Consider the following 18,748-nt stretch of genomic DNA (forward strand, 5'->3'; position numbering starts at 1 on the left):
AAATCGGAAGATTCAGTAACGCTGTTTGTTCTCAGTGTGGTTGGAGGCAAGCGGTAAACATTGGAACCTCGGTTTCCTCATCTGTAAAGTGGGGGTAGGAGCACCAACTCTTCCTTGCACTGTTGCAGTTTGGGTCGCCCGCAGGGATGTCTGTGAGCCTGCCCTGGGAATGGTGAACTAGGGCTGAGGTCGCAGAGCCACTGTAAGAGGTGAGATTACAGTGCAATCCTTTGTGAGCAAGACTCGAAGGTCAGGAGCCAGGGGCTCTGTTCTAGCGGCAGACCTGGTGAGACCGGAGCTGAGGAGGAAGAGCGGGAGGAGGGTCACCGGGTGCCGGAGCGTGACCGCAGGGCATCCTTTGGGGCCCTGTGCGGGGGAGGTGAGGCCTGGAGCCTGACTGGGGCCCATCAGGAGATGGCAACCACACAGGAGGTTAATAGGGAAGGTTGATTATGAAAAATGAGTAACTAAGATGAGAGAATATCTCCAAGGCAAAAGGAGGCTGCATCGTTCCCTAAGGCTGAGGACGTCTACGCAAAGAAGGACACACTTGGAAGGGGTTTGAACCTCACTGGAGGGGTGGGTTGGCCACTGGGAAGCAGAGAGCTTTACTGGTTCAGCCAGGCTGGACTGGGTCTGGAGGAGCAGGACAGGCCACCCTCGGGAGTGCAGCTGTCCTGAGCTAACGTCTGTGTGTGCAAGGGGCGGCTCGGAGGCACGTGACCCACCTGTGCGTGGGCTCTGGTTACTGTGTCGAGAGGGCCCCAGAAAGGCTATCACCAGGTCAAGCCTGCAGGGCCACAGAGGGACTGTTCTGAGCTGTGGGGAAGCAGGGGTGGGGGCTGGCTGGGCTGGGGGGTCAGGTTCTTCGATGTTCTCACACCACCTCCAATGGGCACCGGAAACCGCAGTTGACCCCATCCTGCAACATCCTCCCAGCACCCTCTGCTAAGAACGCTGTCGACCACCCTCCCAGGCTAAGGTCCACAGCCCTTTAATTTGCACCAGCTGCCTGCCTGGCCTAACCTCCCCGCGGCGACAGCTAGGATGCTCTTCAGGTTATGTGCTCAGTGCCCAGTACAGGGCATAAAAATCAATGAAATCTCCATTCCTTCCTCTTTCTCCCAGGAAAGAAACACAGTTCGTGTAAGACTTCTCAAACTAGACTCCATCTGCAACCTTTACAATTTTTTGCCCTATTCACAGTCCGCCTGTACTATGATTTAATTTTTTTTTTAAAGAGTTGAGCCACTTTTTAACCCTTAACCAAATGATTTGAAAACAGAAGTCTGTAAGGCTTTAATTCCTGGAAAATCAATCAAACTTGCTTCAGAGAAGGGAAGTGCAAATCCATTAAAAACAATCTTTTAAAAAATCAGGCTAGATGCTGTGGCTGGCCAAAGACACGAGCAGGAAGCCTGTTGCTTCTTTGTTAAAAGGAAGGAGTAGCAAAAAGGACTGACCAAGAGTCTCATTAATCGCATCGGAAGGACTGAAAGAGAATTGGAAACGGAAAAACATTTCCTTACCCAGTATTCCGTGGTTTAACAACCTGCCACAGGGCACCTAGAGCACCCCGGATACACTGGGACAGCCTGGGTTCACAGAGAGACCTGCACTTGGAGTCAGATGCATCTGGGATGAATTCCTCCCTTGTGACATGGGGGCAAAATATCTAGCTGTTGCTGGTGTCCATGTCAAATTGTTGGGAACTTAAAAAAAAATATGGGAAATGTATCTCAGGCCTTAAAAATACTCCTAAATGCAGAAATTTATGTGTGAGTATGGAGTACAAAAACAAAAGGAAGATGAGGGAAGTGAAAAGACACGTGCACAGAGGTGTTTGTTCTAACGTTGCACAAAATAAAAATCCCAATCTCCAAGTCCCAAAAGAGAGAGTTGGTAAGATAAATTATGGTACCATCCCAAAGAGAAGCAATGTGGCTCTTATAAATGATGTACATTTTTCTATCTTACTAGCAAAATTAAAATTTTCATATGTTGATGAGGTGTGAAGAAATGAGGTGATACCTCATTATAGTTTTGATTTGCATTTCTCTGATAATTGGCCATGTTGAGCATCTTTTCATGTGCCTGTTGGCCATCTGGATGTCTTCTTTAGAGAAATGTCTATGAAGGTCTTCTGCTCATTTTTCCATTGTACTGTTTGTTGTTTTGTTATTGAGTTGTATGAGCTGTTTGTGTATCTTAGAAGTTAAGCCCTTGTCAGTCACATTGTTTGCAAATATTTTCTCCCAGTCTGTAGGCTGTCTTTTCATTTTGTTTATGGTTTCCTTTGCAGTACAAAAGCTTATAAATTTGACTAGGTCTCATTTGTTAATTTTTTGTTTCTATTTCTACTGCCTTGGGAGACTGACTAAGGAAACCATTGGTACGATTTATGTCAGAGAATGTTTTGCCTGTGTTTTCTTCTAAGAGGTTTATAGTGTCTTGTCTTATATTTAAGTCTTTAAGCCATTGTGAGTTTATTTTTGTGTATGGTGTGAGGGAGAGAATTTATTTTTATGAAATTCTGTGAGGAATTTTAGCAGGAACCTTCCAAGGTCATATATGTAAACACATACACACAGACACACACGTGAATTGACCAGAAAGAGTGTTTCCATCTACAACATAGGTTAAGGAGGGAAACCACATGACACAATATTATGATCCCAGTCTTGTTAAAGGGGGTCTATATCAGTGTCCATGCTGAGAAAAAATAACCGGACAGATACACAGAGAAACACCAGCAGGGTTTTTCTCTGTAGTTTTAATGCTAATTTTTGTTTTTCTTTTCACTGATCTGTGTTTTCCAGTTTTCTACAATGAACAGGAGAAAGAAAGAAAGAAAGAAAGAAAGAAAGAAAGAAAGAAAGAAAGAAGGAAAGAAAGAAAGAAAGAAAGAAAGAAAGAAAGAAAGAAAGAAAGAAAAGGAAAGAAGGAAAAAGAAAGAAAGAAGGAAAAAGAAAGAAAGGAGAAAGAAAGGAGAAAGATTGGAAAGGAAAGGAAAGGAAAGAGGGAGGGAGGGAGGAAGGAAGAAAAGAGGGAAGAGGAAGGAAGAAAGAGAAAGAGAGAAAGCAAGAGAAGACCCCGAGCCGACGTGGACAGGGATGGCTGTGAAGAACGCAGGTGTCCAGCACAGGTAGGCATCTGACACATCTTGGTTGCTCTGTCCTCGCTTTCCCTGGTCGAGGAGAAGTGGCCAGGTTCTCCTGGTTAGACTCTTATCACCCGCGTCCTCAGAGGCACCTTCTGGCCCTCGTGTCACCTACAGAGCAAGCCGTGGCCTCGGACACTCCGGAGGCTGCAAGCCCTACAGCTGGTCCTTCCAATCTCCTGGGTGTGCAGCTGCGGGGAGAGGAGGAGGCCGGAGTGCAGCCATTTTGGCCTGGCTAAGCAAGTCCCGCTTTTATTAGAGACAAATCTAGAAAAAAAAAAAAAAAAAAAAACCCCTCAACCTGGGGAAAGATTTCTATTTAGAGCTGGGAAACTAGGCCACTTGGAAGATCAGTGACCTACATTTCCTGCTATAGAAATTTAAGATGAAATAGCGATTATGAGTCCTGCTGCGTGCGGGCCTTGAAGCTCCATCAAAGGGTAGGCAGAAGGAGAAAGGAGGAAAGGGAGAAGGGAGGGGATTTTAAAGAGCCTCCGTATTTGAAATCTTTTTTAGCCGAGCTAATGATATTTAATCTCGGAGGGAAAAAGGGTCTCCCAGCTGCGTATTTGTTTTCCTGGAAGAGCAGTGTTTGCTAACCGGCGGCTCCTTCAGCAGGTAAAAAATCCGTTCCCATTCTGAGCCTGTAGGAAAAATGGCAACGTCCCCGGGCTCCTGCCAGCCGCCCACAAAGACCAGTCCTGGTGCCTCACGCCAGCCGCCAGCCGCCCGCCCTTTGCTGTGGACTTCTGAGAAACCGTTTGCTTGATCTCACTGATCTGAGCTCTTTGCATCGGCCCTGTGGAGCATCCAAGGTTAATGGGCTCTTGGGGCTTGAGTTCCGTGATTCTTGGTGGTGGGGGTGTGTGGTTGTCCAGAGAAATAAAAAAATCAAATGACAGCCACGTGCAGGACTTCTTAGGACCCAGAGCTGCCTTGTCCTGGAGGCTGGGGTGTCAGGGCCAACACCGAGACGGCGATAACTGGATGGAAAACACAGAGGTCCGTGATCGTTCCATCCATTGTCAGTTCACACCGGGGTTCTCTGTGATTGTTCAAACGTATCCGTGGTTGCCATTTATAATATTCCCCAATACCTAGCTCTCTCCAGATTCTGGTTTGCTGAGCATCGCCATCTCCCACGCTGGGGGTTTGCGTCACTGTAACGCCGTGGAAGTAATTGACAGGCGTAAGCTTTGAAGTGTGGGTGCTGGGTCCCCAGGCCTCCTTCCCCGCCACCGCAGCCAACCCAGCCGCCCTGAGTGGAGACCAGCATCTTAAGAACAAACAGCCCTTGTCAGCCTGGGTCCCAGAGTGAGGACACCACGGAGCAGAACCTCGCCAAGCCCAGCCCAGGCTGGGCAGGTCGTGCGAGCGAGAAATCACTTTTTTGGTTGTGTTCGGTCGCCGGGCTGGGGGCGGTCTGTGGGCCTGCGCCCAGTCCTAGTCCTGCTCAGGCCTTCCTGGGCAGTTTATATTCTGTCTACACTTATTTTAATTCTCTCAGTAAATCGCTGTGCTGTTTTCAAGATGAGGGAAACTTGAGGTTTGAGGAGGTCAAATAACGTTGCTAGTCTCCTCCATGACAAGAACTCAGGTCATCTCAGGTCTGAAGTCCGAGTGAGCCGTGAAGGGGCCCCCACAGGCGGCCTCCCGCCCGCCCTCTGATCCCTGTTTTCCCCTCCTGCTCCTGCAACGTCTGCCCTCAGCAGCCTGTACTTTCCTCCCCATTATCTTTTGCTCTCATTCATTCTCTGTTCTGTTATTTTCCTGGGCGGCAGTGCTGCCTCTTTAAAATACAAACCGATCACATTCCCCCTTAGAATAAAATGATTCCTGGGCCCCCATTGCTTTCGGGACAGAATCCAGGTAGGCACGGCCTCCCAGGCCTGCTAGGCCTCGACTCTCCGCCACTATGTCCTCTAGTCCTCCCCGCCCCCACCAGGCACACTCACCCCATTTGTTGTGTACAGACTGGTTGCTGGCACCCAGAATCCCCCCGACTCTCTCTTAACCGTCATTCTTTGCCTGAGATATTCTCTCCTGCCTCAAATGAGCAGATTTTATCCTGCCCTTAAGGAGTCATCTGAGGAGTCACTCCTCTGGGAGGCCAGCTGAGCCGGGCCATTCTGGGTGGGACCCCTTCCTGCAGGACAGTGGGCCCTGCCCTGGGCTCAGTGGGCTGGAGGCCCCTCTTCCAGCCGGCCCCTTTCCACCCCAGCCTGCCCCCACTGTCCCGACCACACCCTGGATGTCAGGACCTGGAATATTCCTCCCAGAGCTCCCCAGCCTGCTTCCAGGGCCTGAGAGATGGCCAAGGGGAGGCCATTTTTTGGCAGAGGAATGTGATGTGAACTTACACTTATGGACTGATATGCTTGGGACGCCTTTGGTGATGTCACATGAAGCCAGGGTGGGAAGAGAAAGGAGGTGAGCTGGGGCTGGGAGCGCCCCTCTCCTGGGTGCTACAGATACTGCTCATGGCCTGCACCTACTTCTGAGTTTCATTCCCTCCCTCCCTCCTTCCTTCCCTTCCTTCCTCCCTCCCTCTCTCCCTCTTTCCCTCTCTCCCTCCCTCCCTCCCTTCCCTCTTTCCTTAATTGTGGTAAAAAAAAAAAGCACATAACACACAATTTACCATTTAGCCCTTTTCTTTTTATAAAGAAGGAGATGCTAACGCTCTGGGTGGAGATCTTTAACACGAGCTACACCGGAGGAATCTTGGAGGTCAGATCACACCTGAGCAGCCAAAACCAGAGAGTTTGATTTTGGTTGAGAAAGAGTTACGTCTGGATTGGTCAGAAAGCAAGGTCAAAAACAGTGCCTTTGAATTACTGCCAGCACCTTGAAATGAGACTTGCAGGTTGAGGTCCACAAAGGGCTGTGACACAGGTTAATCCTAGCCAGGTCCCTGTGGCTGAATGTTATGCCAGGAAAATCACCTTTTTAAATGCCTCTGCTCCTTTCCAGGCCTGGACTGGGCGTATCCCTGGTCAATATACTTTACGAGAGACAGTGACAAGCTGGAATTTTCCAGAGTAAGGTAAGCAGGGGTCTGGACGGGTGCCACAGAAGAGCAGGAGATGTTTGCTCTGAAAAAAGACCCAGGGGGCCTAGGTAATTGTCTTCACATCCGTATTATATATAATTCACAGAGTGAAATACTGCGTAAATCACTGCGGGAAGAGTCCCTGATGCACCATGAGTTGGAAGAAGCCGGTTACGCAACAGTATACTTGGCGCGTTCTCGTGTTCTGTTTAAAAATGCTAACAAAGATACACTTACGATGCATACGTATGCACGTATGCATATCCATATCAAGAAATGAGTGGGATATGCTGTTTCAGAGGTCGGGCAGTTTGTAAAACTTATACTTTCAGTTTACAAAACTGAATTTTCTTTCATCTCTCCATCCAAATTCACCTTAGAACAGGAGCGCCCTATTTCTCTGAGGGTGGAAAAACAGAAAACTTGCCACCTCAGGGCACTTCATCATTTTTGGCCTGAGCTTTGATCTTTAGGGGGAAAGGACAGTTGACCAAAGGTTGTCACCGTGACACTCTCTCCACGAGGTGGCCGGGGTGGGTTGCGTATCTGGTCAAAGAGTGTCTGCTGGCTCCGTCCGTCACGGACCTCCCGCGGCTGGGTGGGGAGGGGAGCTGCCCCACTCTTGGTCCAGGTGGACCTAGCACGATGTGTGTGCCCGCACAGGGGTCTCTGCCGGGCAGGGATGTAGATTTCCTGGGGCCATGATTGTTTCACACTGCTTTCCTGTTGCAGAAGCATCTCAGAGGAGTGGCCTCATCTTCTCTCTTTCTCTGACAGTCCTGTATGAGGCACTACTGTCTGCTTTCACCCCCAAGCTGACCATTGACCCTTTGCTGGCGACAGAGAGAGCCTGGGTCCTTTTCCTTGGCCCTGGGCCCTCAGGGAGTTGATAATTATTGATGGTGATGGGGTAGTCTACCCTCTCATTCTTAACTGGTGAGGGAGACACTTTGGCCAGAGCTCTGCCTTCGGGAATCTGAAATCAAGGGGAAAGCACCAGCCCCTATATTCAGAGTCACCTTTAATCTCCAGGGAGGGTCTATCCATCCCTGTAGAGGGGGAGGGGCACATGGTTCTTACCCTTCCTCTTTCTAACCAAGGACTCCCTGCTCCCCCAGCCCTCCTCTGTCATCACTGTATGTACAGTGCTACACTGTATGAATTGATCACAAGACATTCAAGGACATGAGGGTTGTTCCCCATTTTTTTTTAATACAAACGTGCTTCTTGAACATTCTTGTGCGTGTCTTTGAGACATAGATGCAGGAGTTTCTCTAGGATTGTGGGATGATAAAGAATTTGTATACATCTAGTCTTTTCCATGATAGGTTATTACAAGGTATTGAATCTAGTTCCCTGTGCTATGCAGTAGGTCCTTTTATTTATTTTATATATGGTAGTGTGCATTTGTTAATCCCAAACTCCTAATTTATTCACCCCATCTTTCCCCTTTGGTAACCATACGTTTTTCTATGTCTGTGAGTCTATTTCTGTTTTGTAAATAAGTTCATTTGTATCATTTTTTTAGATTCCACATATACACGATATTATATGATGTTTGTCTTTCTCTGACATACTTCACTTAGTATGATCATCTCTAGGTCCATCCATGTTGCTGCAAATGGCATTATTCCATTCTTTTTTTAATGGCTGATTAGTATTCCATTGTATATATACCACATCTTCTTTATCCATTCATCTGCCAATGAACATTTAGGTTGCTTTTGTGTTTTGGCTACTATAAATAGTGCTGCTGTGAACATTGGGGTGCATGTATCTTTTTGAATTACAGTTTCCTCGGGATATATGCCCAAGGAGTGGGATTGCTGGATCATATGATAGCAGTATTTTTAGTTTTTTAAGGGACTTCCCCACTGTTTTCCATAACGGCTGCACCAATTTTCATTCCCGTCAACGGTGTAGGAGGGGTCCTTTAACACCGTACTCTTTTCAGCACTTATTATTTGTAGACTTTTCAATAATGGCCATTCTGACCAGTGTGAGGTGATACTTCATTGTAATTTTGATTTGTGTTTCTCTGATAATTAGTGATGTTGAGCATCTTTTCATGTGCCTGTTGGCCATCTGGATGTCTTCTTTGAAGAAATGTCTATTTAGGTCTTCTGCCCATTTTTTCATTAGGTTGTTTGTTGTTTTTTTTTTGATATTGAGCTGTTTGTATAGTTGGGAAATTAAACCCTTGTTGGTCTCATCATTTGTGAATATTTTCTTCCACTCTGTAGGTTGTCTTCACTTTGCTGTGCACCTGGAACTAATACAACATCATAAATCAACTCTACTTTAATTAAAAAAATTAAAAAATTAAAAAAATAAAGAATTTGTCTGATATTTGGCAACAGTTCCTGGCACAGAGCTTCAAGAACACTTGGAAATTCCTAAGTGACTAGAGTGTCCTTGTAATGCTAATGAGGATGCTAATGAGGTGACTCCAGGTGTGTCCCTAGACAGACAGGGTGGAGGCTGGTCATCAGAAAAAGCAAGTGTTAGAGAGTTGGGATTTTCAGTCCTTTGACCTCTGTGAGAGGTGGGAGACTGGACATTGAACTCAATCACATGGATAATGATTAATCAATCAAGGCCACGTAATGTAACCCCAGTAAAAACCCAGGACACTGAGGCTCTGTGAAGCTTCCTGGTTGGGGGGCACACTGATGTGTGGGGAGGAAGATACGCCCTGCACCAGGAGGAGTGGCGTAGAAGCTCTGAGTCCGGGATCCTCCCAGACCTTGCTCAAAGCAAGGCCAACACTAACTCCAGGTGGTTAGTGCCAGAATTGGACTACAGTGCACCCAGCTGGGGGTGAAAACAGCACGAGGGTGTACACCTAGGAGTGAAACTGCTGCTGGGGTATTTTCCAAAGTGACCATTTCACACTACCATCCGTACTGCATAAGTGTTCCAGTTAGTTACACAGTACACTGGTTCCTCCTTGCCCTCGACAAATGGCAGGCTTTTTAAATGATGCCAATCTGGTGGTGTCATTGCCTTCTTACTGAAGCTTTAATTGGAATTTCTCTTTTTCCCAAGGAGATTGAACATCTTTTCATATAGTCATTGGCCATTCAGGTTTTCCTCTTTTATAAAGTGCCTATTTATCTCTTTCGTTGATTTTTTTTCTGTTGAAATCAGTGGGATAAAATTTGTCATCTTTTTCTTATTGATTATGTATATATGGTATTGATTTCTTTCTTGACTTTTCCACTTTCATTCTGATGCCTTTTGAACAATTTTAATATAGTAGTGTTTACTAATCTTTTTCTTCATGGTTTGTGCTTTCTAGGTCTTGTACAAGGAATAAATCTTTACCTTCCAAGTCTTAAAGATCTTTTTCTGTACCGTGTTCTTAATTAAGCATTTTGATTTTCACATCTAAATGTTTAATCTACCTGGAATTTGTTTGTGTACATGCTGCGAGGTAAGGGCCCAGTTTCATTTGATTCCATGTAAATAACCAAATATCCTGGCACCAGTTACTGATTAGTTCTCCTCCGCTGCTAAGATGCCAGCTTTACTGTAAATCAGGTTTTCACATATGAGAAGGTTTGCTTCTGGTCTTCTGTTCTTTTTGTTTTAATTGAGGTATAATTGACATACAACGTTATATTAGTTTCAGGTGTACAATATGATTCGCTATTTGTGCATATTATGAAATGATCACCGTAAGAAGTCTAGTTAACATTCATCACCATCTATAGTCACAGAATTTCTTTCTTGTGATGAGAACTTTCAAGATGTACTCTCTTAGCAACTTTAAAATATGCAGTGCAGCATTGTCAACTACAGTCACCAAGCTGCACATTACATCCTTCTGAGTGACTTATTTTATAGCCGGAAGTTGGTACTTTTTGTCTCTCTCCATCCATTTCACTCATCCTCCGCCCCCCAGCCTCTGGCAACCAGTCTGTTCTCTGTAACTGTGAGCTTTGTGTTTTTGTTTGTTTCTTTGCTTTTGTTTCTTAATTTCACATATGAGTGGGATCATATGGTCTCTCAGCATCCAACCATGTTGTCACAAATGGCAAGATTTCATTCTTTTTTTTTTTTAATTGAAGTACCATCAGTTGCAATGTGTCAGTTTTGGGTGTGCAACACAATGTCCCCGTCATGCATATACATACATCTATTTGTTTTCATATTCTTTAAGATTTCATTCTTATTGCCGAATAATAGCCCATTGTGTACATATACCACATTTTCTTCATCCATTCATCTGTTAATAGACACTTAGTTTGTTTCCAATCTTGGCTATTATAAGTAATGTTGCAATAAATATGAGATTTTTTGAATTAGTGTTTTTGTTTTCTTTGGCTAAATATGTTGGTCTATATGTTGACATATTTCTTATTCTAACAATCTCCCCTTCCACTCCCCTCCCCTCCCCCTTCTCCAGAGGCAACCATTCCAATATGTTTAACGTATAGGTTTTCTTTTATATGCATTCTTGGAAGATAGATATTATTTTTTGGTGGGAATACTTTTTTTTTTAACTTACTTATGATGTGCTATGTGGATCATTCTGTTTCTTTTTATATTTAATTATACGAATGCTTAATCCATAGGTTTGAGGCAGATTATTTTTCTTGCAGTCCTTAGAGGGGTGAATTTATTCCTAGATCACTCTTATACCAAGGGATAGCATTTGGGGTCCCATCTTTTTGTTGGGAGTCTCCAATTACACACTCTATTTTGAAGGGCACTTGGGCTTTGCTCTATCAGGAGGAAAGATAGGGAGGAAAAGGAATTGGGCAGGCAATCAACCCTATTTACTACAAACACTAATATTAAATAAAAATCACATTCATGTAATGAATGGGAACATAGTCCAAAGTGAGGAAAGGCAAGGGCAAAGGAGTAGGACCAGATCCTTATAGGTTTACCTGAAGACACGGTGGGAACTGACTTACACACCTCTTTCTGCATTAAGATTCACGCATCATTTTCTCATTCTAGAAATCTTCCTTGAGTTCTTTGCAGTGTGCTGGTAAAAGGTCAAATAGCAATAGCAAAGCATTTAATTCCTGTCCTTTAAAAATATTACTAGTGTATGGTAGAAGTAATATGGTAGAAATGAACACACTCCAACTCAGGTGTGAAAAAACATCTGGGAATCAGTTATTGCCAGTATTGGCAGAGATTGAGGATTCTGCAAAAGCATTCTTGCGATTCCTTCCTTCTCGTTTGATGAACTTGTTAGGGTAAATACTAGAAGCAGAATCGCAGGGTCAGATATATGCCGGTTTTAAATTTGGAGACTTATTACCTAATTTTTCTTCACTTACTCTCTCATCAGCACAGTGTGTGTGTTCCTTTTCCTCCATACCCTAGCCAACACTATCTGTAATTAATTAAAAAAAAATCTTTGTTCATCTTCTAGCTGAAATATTGTTTTAATTTCCATTTGTTTTGTTACTAGTGAGCTTGAACATCCTTTTCAATTTGCTTTTCTTTAATTTGTTTGTGCATGTTCTTTGAGAATTTTTCCATCAGGGTGGTTTTCCCCTCTTCTTTGATTTGTAAGTTATTTTTGTGTTAAGAATCTCAATCCCTTGTTGATGGCAGATGAGTGGAACGATTGACAGCTTGGGTTTTCCAGATGTGAGTTTGTACTAAGTTTCTCAAATTCTGCTGTCGCTTCTTCGTCTCTACGTTAGTTCATATTTGACAGGTGTAAATATTACTGCTTTCCTCTCACACCCTCCACCTTGACTTCAATCCTTCACGGATCATTGGGAAAGATGGTACTGGTAGTAGCCAAGAGGATTGGATGACTTTACATGATAGTGACTTATCCAGACAGGGCAGGAATCATGAAGAGAAGAAACAAGCAACATTTTGGTGGGGGAGGCAGATGTAGAGAGAGAAGACTGGGGGTGGCTGCCACACTCTATGGGATATGGGGAAGATAGATGAGCTAAACATTTTTTAAAGAAGTTTTTCTGAGTGTTATGACCTCTTTGTAGGCTCTTACTCCACAAGAGCTACTTAGTATATAAGATTTGTTTTCTTTTTTTATGGTTTAAAACATTTTTTTTAAATTGTGGTAAAATGTACACAACATAAAATTTACTGTCTTAACCGTTTTTTTTTTTTTTTTCTCTCACATCTTTGATTTCATTTCAGCAGTTTCCAGAAAATACAGTCATGGAGAAACATATTTCTATTCAATGGCTAGAAGTTTCAACTCAGTATATAGCTCAAATTAATTCTCAGTGTTCTATTTTAAGTCTCTTCATTAAAAGACTTGCACAAGTCTTTCTATTCCTTAATATAAATTGTTGTGGTCTCTGTGAAAACTGCTGCTTGATTTACAGAGTAGATTTTATTACTGAACTTCAAGCCATTTTTTAAAACCTGAAGTATGCTCAGTTACAATGTGTCAATTTCTGGTGAACAGCACAATGTCCTAGTCATGCATCTACATACACATATTTGTGTCTTAACCATTTTTAAGTATACAGTTCAGTAGTGTTAAATACACTCACACTGTTGTGCAAACAGTCTACGGAACTTCTTTCATATTCCCAAACCGAAACTCCATACACATTAAACAGTAACCCCCATCACTCCCTCCCTCCCTCGAGCCCCTGGCAACCACCATTCTACCTTCAGTCTCTATGAATTTGCCCACTCAATGTACCTCATGTAAGTGAAATCATACAATATTGGTCCTTTGTGATTGGCTTATTTCATTTAGCGTAAAGTCTTCAAGTTTCACCCATGTTGTAGCGTGTATTCGAATGTCCTTCCTTTTTAAGGATGAATAATATTCAGTTGTATGGATATATCACATTTTATTTTTAAGATTTATTTTCTGAGCTTTGATTCAGAGCCGTATTTCTTCATTATCTACCTTTGTGTGACACTGGATTTAGAGAGAGCAAGAAGGCTCACTTGACCGGGGAATTAACTGAGATGGAACACGTAAGGTGTGTGTTGCAAATATTTCTCCCAGTCTGTTATTAGTCTGTGCTAAGTTTATGGCAATTTGCCATGAGGGAAAAATGGTTTTAACTCAAGTATTTTAAAATAATATCTTCTAGGCTTGTGTCATTTGGGAAGTATTTGTCTGTAGGTAACAGAAGACACAATGTAGAAGGGCTTAAATTATAACTGAAAAATTGTGCTCTACACGGGAATTTGACACAACACTGTAAAATGACTATAACTCAATAAAAAAAGTTTAAAAAGACAAGGAAAAAAAACATGTTGGCTCATATAGAAGGAAGTCTGGTGGTGGTCCTCAGATCCGGGACTTGGATCTTTTCATCTTTCTGCTCCACTTTCGCAGTATCAGGGACATCTTAAGGTTGATTTCTCTTGTGGTTATAAGATACCTGCCAGTAACAGTCAGGATTTCGTCCCTGTCCTCTTCATGTTCAGGGGGACAGCGAGGACAGAAAGTCTGGCTTGACCTGAGCATCTCTTTTAAGAGAAGGAATTTTCTTCCAAAAAACATCCCATCAAACTGACAGCACAGATCTCAGACGGTGTAGGTGTCCTAGATCTGGAGCCATCACTGGCAAAAAGGAGGGGTTTTCTGCACTTGACTTAAATCAAAGTTTCTCAAGGTGTGGTCCCCGGAGGGGCAGCATTGGTGCTTCTTTGACATAAACATTCTCAGGGCCCCACTCTAGAGCTACCGTGCCAGGCATTCTATGACTTGACAGGCTGGCCAGCTGGTTCCGATGCCCCCTCAAGTCTAAGATCCACTGGCTCAGGGCCCACCACGGGAGCTGGGTAAGTTTATGTCCCCTGAATCACATGGGCTGCTTAAGGGAGGGACGGACTCCTGAACAAAGCTGAGGTTCTGTGAGGGAGGAAGGGAGAAAAGGATGCTGGCGAGGTATTGACAATGTCCACTATGTGGGACAAATGTCTATAATTCAAATCCCAGATAACCTTTTAAATCTAACACTTTAAATGGAAGAATTAATACCTGCACAGAGTGGAATTCTGTAATTGTGGAAAGGCATGATGTGATGGTATCTCATGGGCAAACGATGCTCACAACTCTGTACTTGCTTTTTTCAGGTAATTTATCAGGGAGATTATGTCAACACCCATAAATCTCTTTCATTCTTTCTAAAAGCTGTATATTTTCCCATTTTATGAATGTTTCATAATTTCTTCCATTGGTCTCCTGTTGACAGACCTTTACGTTATTTCTAATCTTTTGCTAATGTAAACAGTGCTGCAGTGAATGAACATCTGTGTCCACATATCTCTGCAAGAGCGCAGATATGTAGGAATTTCCAGCTCAAAGGGAGGACCATTTTAAATTTTGATAGATATTTGCAAACTGCCTTCCACCCAGTGCACCAATTTCCATTCCTACCAAGAGTGTAGAAGAATGCCTGTTTTGAAACAGACTCACAGACATAGAAAACAAACTTGTGGTTACCAGGGGGAAAGGGGTAGGGTGGAGGGATAAACTGGGAGCTCAGGATTTGCAGCTACTAGCTACTACATATAAAACAGATAAACAACAAGGTCCTACTGTATAGCACAGGGAACTAAATTCAATGGCTTGTAATAGCCTATAATGAAAAATAATATTAAAAGGAATATATATGTACGTATAAGCATATCACTGTGCTGTACCCTAAAAACTAACACATTGTAAACCAGCTATACTTCAATTAAAAAGAAAAATGCATGCCTGTATCTTCATCCCCCATCAGCTGCAAGTATGAACACACTTCTAGATCTCTGACTATCTGATAAGCAAAAATATTTTCATGTACTTCTGTCTATTTGTTATCATTTAAATTGGCATTTGCTCATTTATGAGGAAGGCTGGGTTCCTTTGTCATATTTTCTTATGATGCTTAAAATTCACTTTGACACATTTTCCTTAGGGCCAGACACATGGACATTCATATTTACCTGGTTTTCTCAAAGATTTCTGGCTTCAGCGTCATGCGAAGAAAAAAAGGCTTCTCAACTCCAAGATTTTAAAGGAATGTTCTAGTAGAAAAGAGATTAAATAAAGCGCCCCTGGTGTGGTAACGAAGATCAGTGCTGTTCTATTTGCAAAAACTTGGCTTGTTCAGAACTTTTCAGGAATGCTTGTCTTGGGCACCGAGAGGCACAGGCAGACTTCCTTACCATCCGGAGGCCTGGGCAAAATGGCTGTTAGCCCTTCCATTGAGCAATTACCCAGCGCATCAGGTCTGAGCTTTAGGTGGATACCCGAGTTCTCTGTAAGACGAGGTGTTTTACAGCGCCAGCCTGGGGCTCTGATGGAATCCCCCACAGGATGCCCCCTCTCACCTGCTGTTGTTTGCCTCCCATTTCTAGGGCCTAGTTGAACCTCTGTAGGTAGCTTTCAAATACCAGATCCTCTGGGGCTTGTTAAAGTACTTTATCAATGCCCATCTTTCTCGGCAGGCGTGACCTTTAACTCAGCTTTGCTGTCACTACCTGACTTGGGGTAACCTCCAAAGGAAGGTTGCCATGGCGATCCTGCATTCAGCTCAACCAAATCTGGCTTCTGTATCTTATTAAATGTTCCCTGAAAAGGAAAGCACACAGAGACACGGAAGAGGAGGGTCATTCACACGGAACCGCGATGTTCCCTCCCCCTCTCCCCCTCCCCAATTACCAGCCTCTCTTCCTCCTTCTCCGCCATGACTCAGTTCACTCGAGGCCCCTCTTCTCCTCTTCCTAATCCCAGCTACCACGGTAAGTGCTTAAGTTTTAGGACGCGAGGGGGTGGGGGGTGGTGATGGCAAATGTCAGTTTGCCTTTCAAAAGGCATTTTTGCAGCTCAGATCTAACAGCACCGGCAAATGTCAAAAGCAGATGTATAATGAGGCCGTGTTAGAGACACTAATTGGATGGAAATTCTTCTCTTTTTTTCTTTTTCTTTTCTTTCTTTCTTTTCTTTTTTTTTTTTTATTGTGATGTTTTCCGCCTTTTCCTGGGGAGTCTGTTTTCACAGTGGATCTCATTAAATCTGAGGAGACAATCTCCTTTCAACTACAAGCTCGTGCCCCTTGTTCTGGGAGAGGAGCTGCAAAGTACAATTGCTCCTGGGGACTGTCAAGAGATTGTTTTGTATTCACCCCTTGGCTAAAGGAAGAGGGATGGAGGCAAGAAAGATGCGAAGCTCACAGAGTCTGCAGGAGGATAGATCAGGCTCTCAGTTTTCCGCTAACAGTCAGTCTGGCAAAAGGGATGACTGGGCGTCAGGGAAGATGAAGGCTGCTGTCAGAAAGAGGAGGTGCTGCCCTCGGTCCCCGAGTGGCCCCCACCTTCTGAGAGGAGGGGAGGGGTGGGATGCTGGGCAGGCAGAGGAGGGGGCTCTGCTGGCCGGCGTCGGGGTCCTCGCCTCCTTCCAGAAGCTCTTCTTCACTCTGTAAGTTTGCTAGGGCTCGTGACAAAATGCCGCAGACTGGGGGGCTTAAACAACCAAAGTGTGTTTCCTGCCCATTGTGGAGGCTGGAAGCCTGAGATTAAGATGCTGGCTGAGCTGGGCTCTCCTGAGGCCTCTCTCCTTGGCTTGCAGACAGCCGCCTTGTCCCCGCGTCCTCACATGGTCTTCCCTCTGTGCGGGTCTCTGTCCTACTGTCTTCTTCTAAGGACGCCAGTCATATCGGACTAGGGCCCAGCCCAGCGAATTCACGTTAGCTAAATTACCTCTCTAAGGTCCTGTCTCCAAACACAGTCACATTCTGAGGTTCTGGGGCTCAGGACTTCAACGTATGAATTTTTGTGCAGCATAGTTCAGCCCCTAACACCCACCTGTTCCTGACCAGTTCTCTTTTCTGGGCCACTCTTGCCCCTGTGCTGTATTTGTAGGGGGAAACAGCCAGAATTCTGTTCTGGAAGCTTGTCTCAGAAGCGGGCAAACCAGAACCATGTCTGGAACCTCATTTTTACCCGATGTCCATTGCTGTTATGACAGGATGCCAATAAAATTTGATGTTTAAATAATATAATAACCTGCTGTTGAAAATATGATAAAATATAATGTTCCAATAAAGTCATCAAAGTCGTAGATTCATGGTTCTCTGTTCTTCTCTTCGGTTGCGCCCAACAGAGCCCTAATTAATACATTGCCTGCAGAATTATTTTGTTGTTCATCCATTCCTGGTGATGGGTGGTCCTTCCAGGCAAGAACCCCCACTGTTCTCCTCACCCTGTATCTTGAGCACCCTGCACAGGGCCTGGCACACGGTGCGTGCTGCAAATAAACGGTGAGTCAATGCATTCTTATGCCTCCCTCTGTTAGAAAACAAGTGACCATGGCCTCAGGTGCTTCCAGGGCAGGTCAGCATCCCTTCCCGCAGACATCCAGGAAATCCACCCACAAGTGCTGAATGGGGAGCCCTTCCCTAGAGAGGGGCCCCGCTCCCCCAGCAGTCTGCTTCGGCCCCAGAATTAAACACTGGTTCTTCTTTTTATTTTCTTAAGGACTAACACAAACATTGATCTGTTTAAAAAACTTCACCAAGGCTTGAAGGAATTACGTGAAAGAAAATAAAACCTTGAAACTGGCTCCGGGGCTTCACTTCCTGCAAAGGGCTTCATCGGCACGTCTCGCAGGGCTCCTATCTCCGCCCCCCAGCCCGCTCCCCACGACAACCTTTTTGCGGAGCCCTGGGCCTGCCTAAGTTACGGCGCCTCCCCTTCCACAGCTGTCAGTCTGCTGTTCAAGTCCCCTCGCCCCCCACTCCCACCCCAGTTCCAGAGCCCCTCAACCCCCGTATCTGACTAGGTTGGTGATATCAAAAATCAGCTAGCATCGGAATCATCTCTGAAGAGATATTTCTTAACTCCTGCAAAGATCTTCTTTGATGTTATCAAAACTGGAGATCCACATCCCAGGAGGAGAGTTTGCTTCTGGTTTTGTTAATCCAGATACTTACATGAGACTTGCATCTGCACCCCGTGAAAGAGGCAGCAGAATGGTCTTTCCCAGAATCGGGGAACCCTGCCCCAAAGGAAAACCACATTTGCTGCCCCAAAGCCACTAGAAGTGAACGCTTCAGGCTCTGATTTCTGGGCATCCGAGCCTCAGAAATATTGGGGTTCAGGGTCAGAGAACTGTCTTGTAGATCTCTTTACCCATCAGTGAAAGCCAATGTGACACTCTAAGACAGTAAGGCACAGTGAGCTGACCTGGAAAGGCTCAGCTTATAGCAAAGCGCCGTGAGACTGCCCAGTGAGGAGAGGCTGGCACAGAAACGGCATGGTCTCGGGCCCCCAGTGCTCACCTGGGTGACTCAGAGCCTGTGCCCCATGCAGAGGCAGGCCTGCGAAGGCTGAGTGGAGTGGGGAGGGAGAGAGGGTACCAGAGTTGGCCCCAGTGGTCCCGACTCTTCCACCCATGTCCTTCACTCCACAAACACAGGACAAAATCAGGGCCCACTGGGTCAGGTCATAAAGACAGGGCTTCCCTGGGGACGGGGACAACAGAGGCCTATGTCCTGCTCTTCAGAGGAGGGGATGGAGTTTGGAGAACCCCTCCCCTAAGGCTGCCTGCCCAGGAGGAGGGGCGAGGAGATGGGCTG

General features: G+C 44.9%; 1 long non-coding RNA gene across 1 annotated transcript; it reads left to right on the forward strand.

The window, feature by feature from the left end:
- The first annotated feature begins 880 nt into the window (after window positions 1-880).
- Window positions 881-17,371, forward strand: LOC123619075 (uncharacterized). Its single transcript, XR_006727605.2, has 3 exons — window positions 881-3,975; window positions 6,131-6,203; window positions 6,316-17,371. It is a non-coding gene; the product is annotated as an uncharacterized LOC123619075 (long non-coding RNA).
- Window positions 17,372-18,748: the final 1,377 nt, after the last annotated feature.

Source organism: Camelus bactrianus, chromosome 27, assembly GCF_048773025.1.
Source record: "Camelus bactrianus isolate YW-2024 breed Bactrian camel chromosome 27, ASM4877302v1, whole genome shotgun sequence".
Taxonomy (NCBI): Eukaryota; Metazoa; Chordata; class Mammalia; order Artiodactyla; family Camelidae; genus Camelus; species Camelus bactrianus.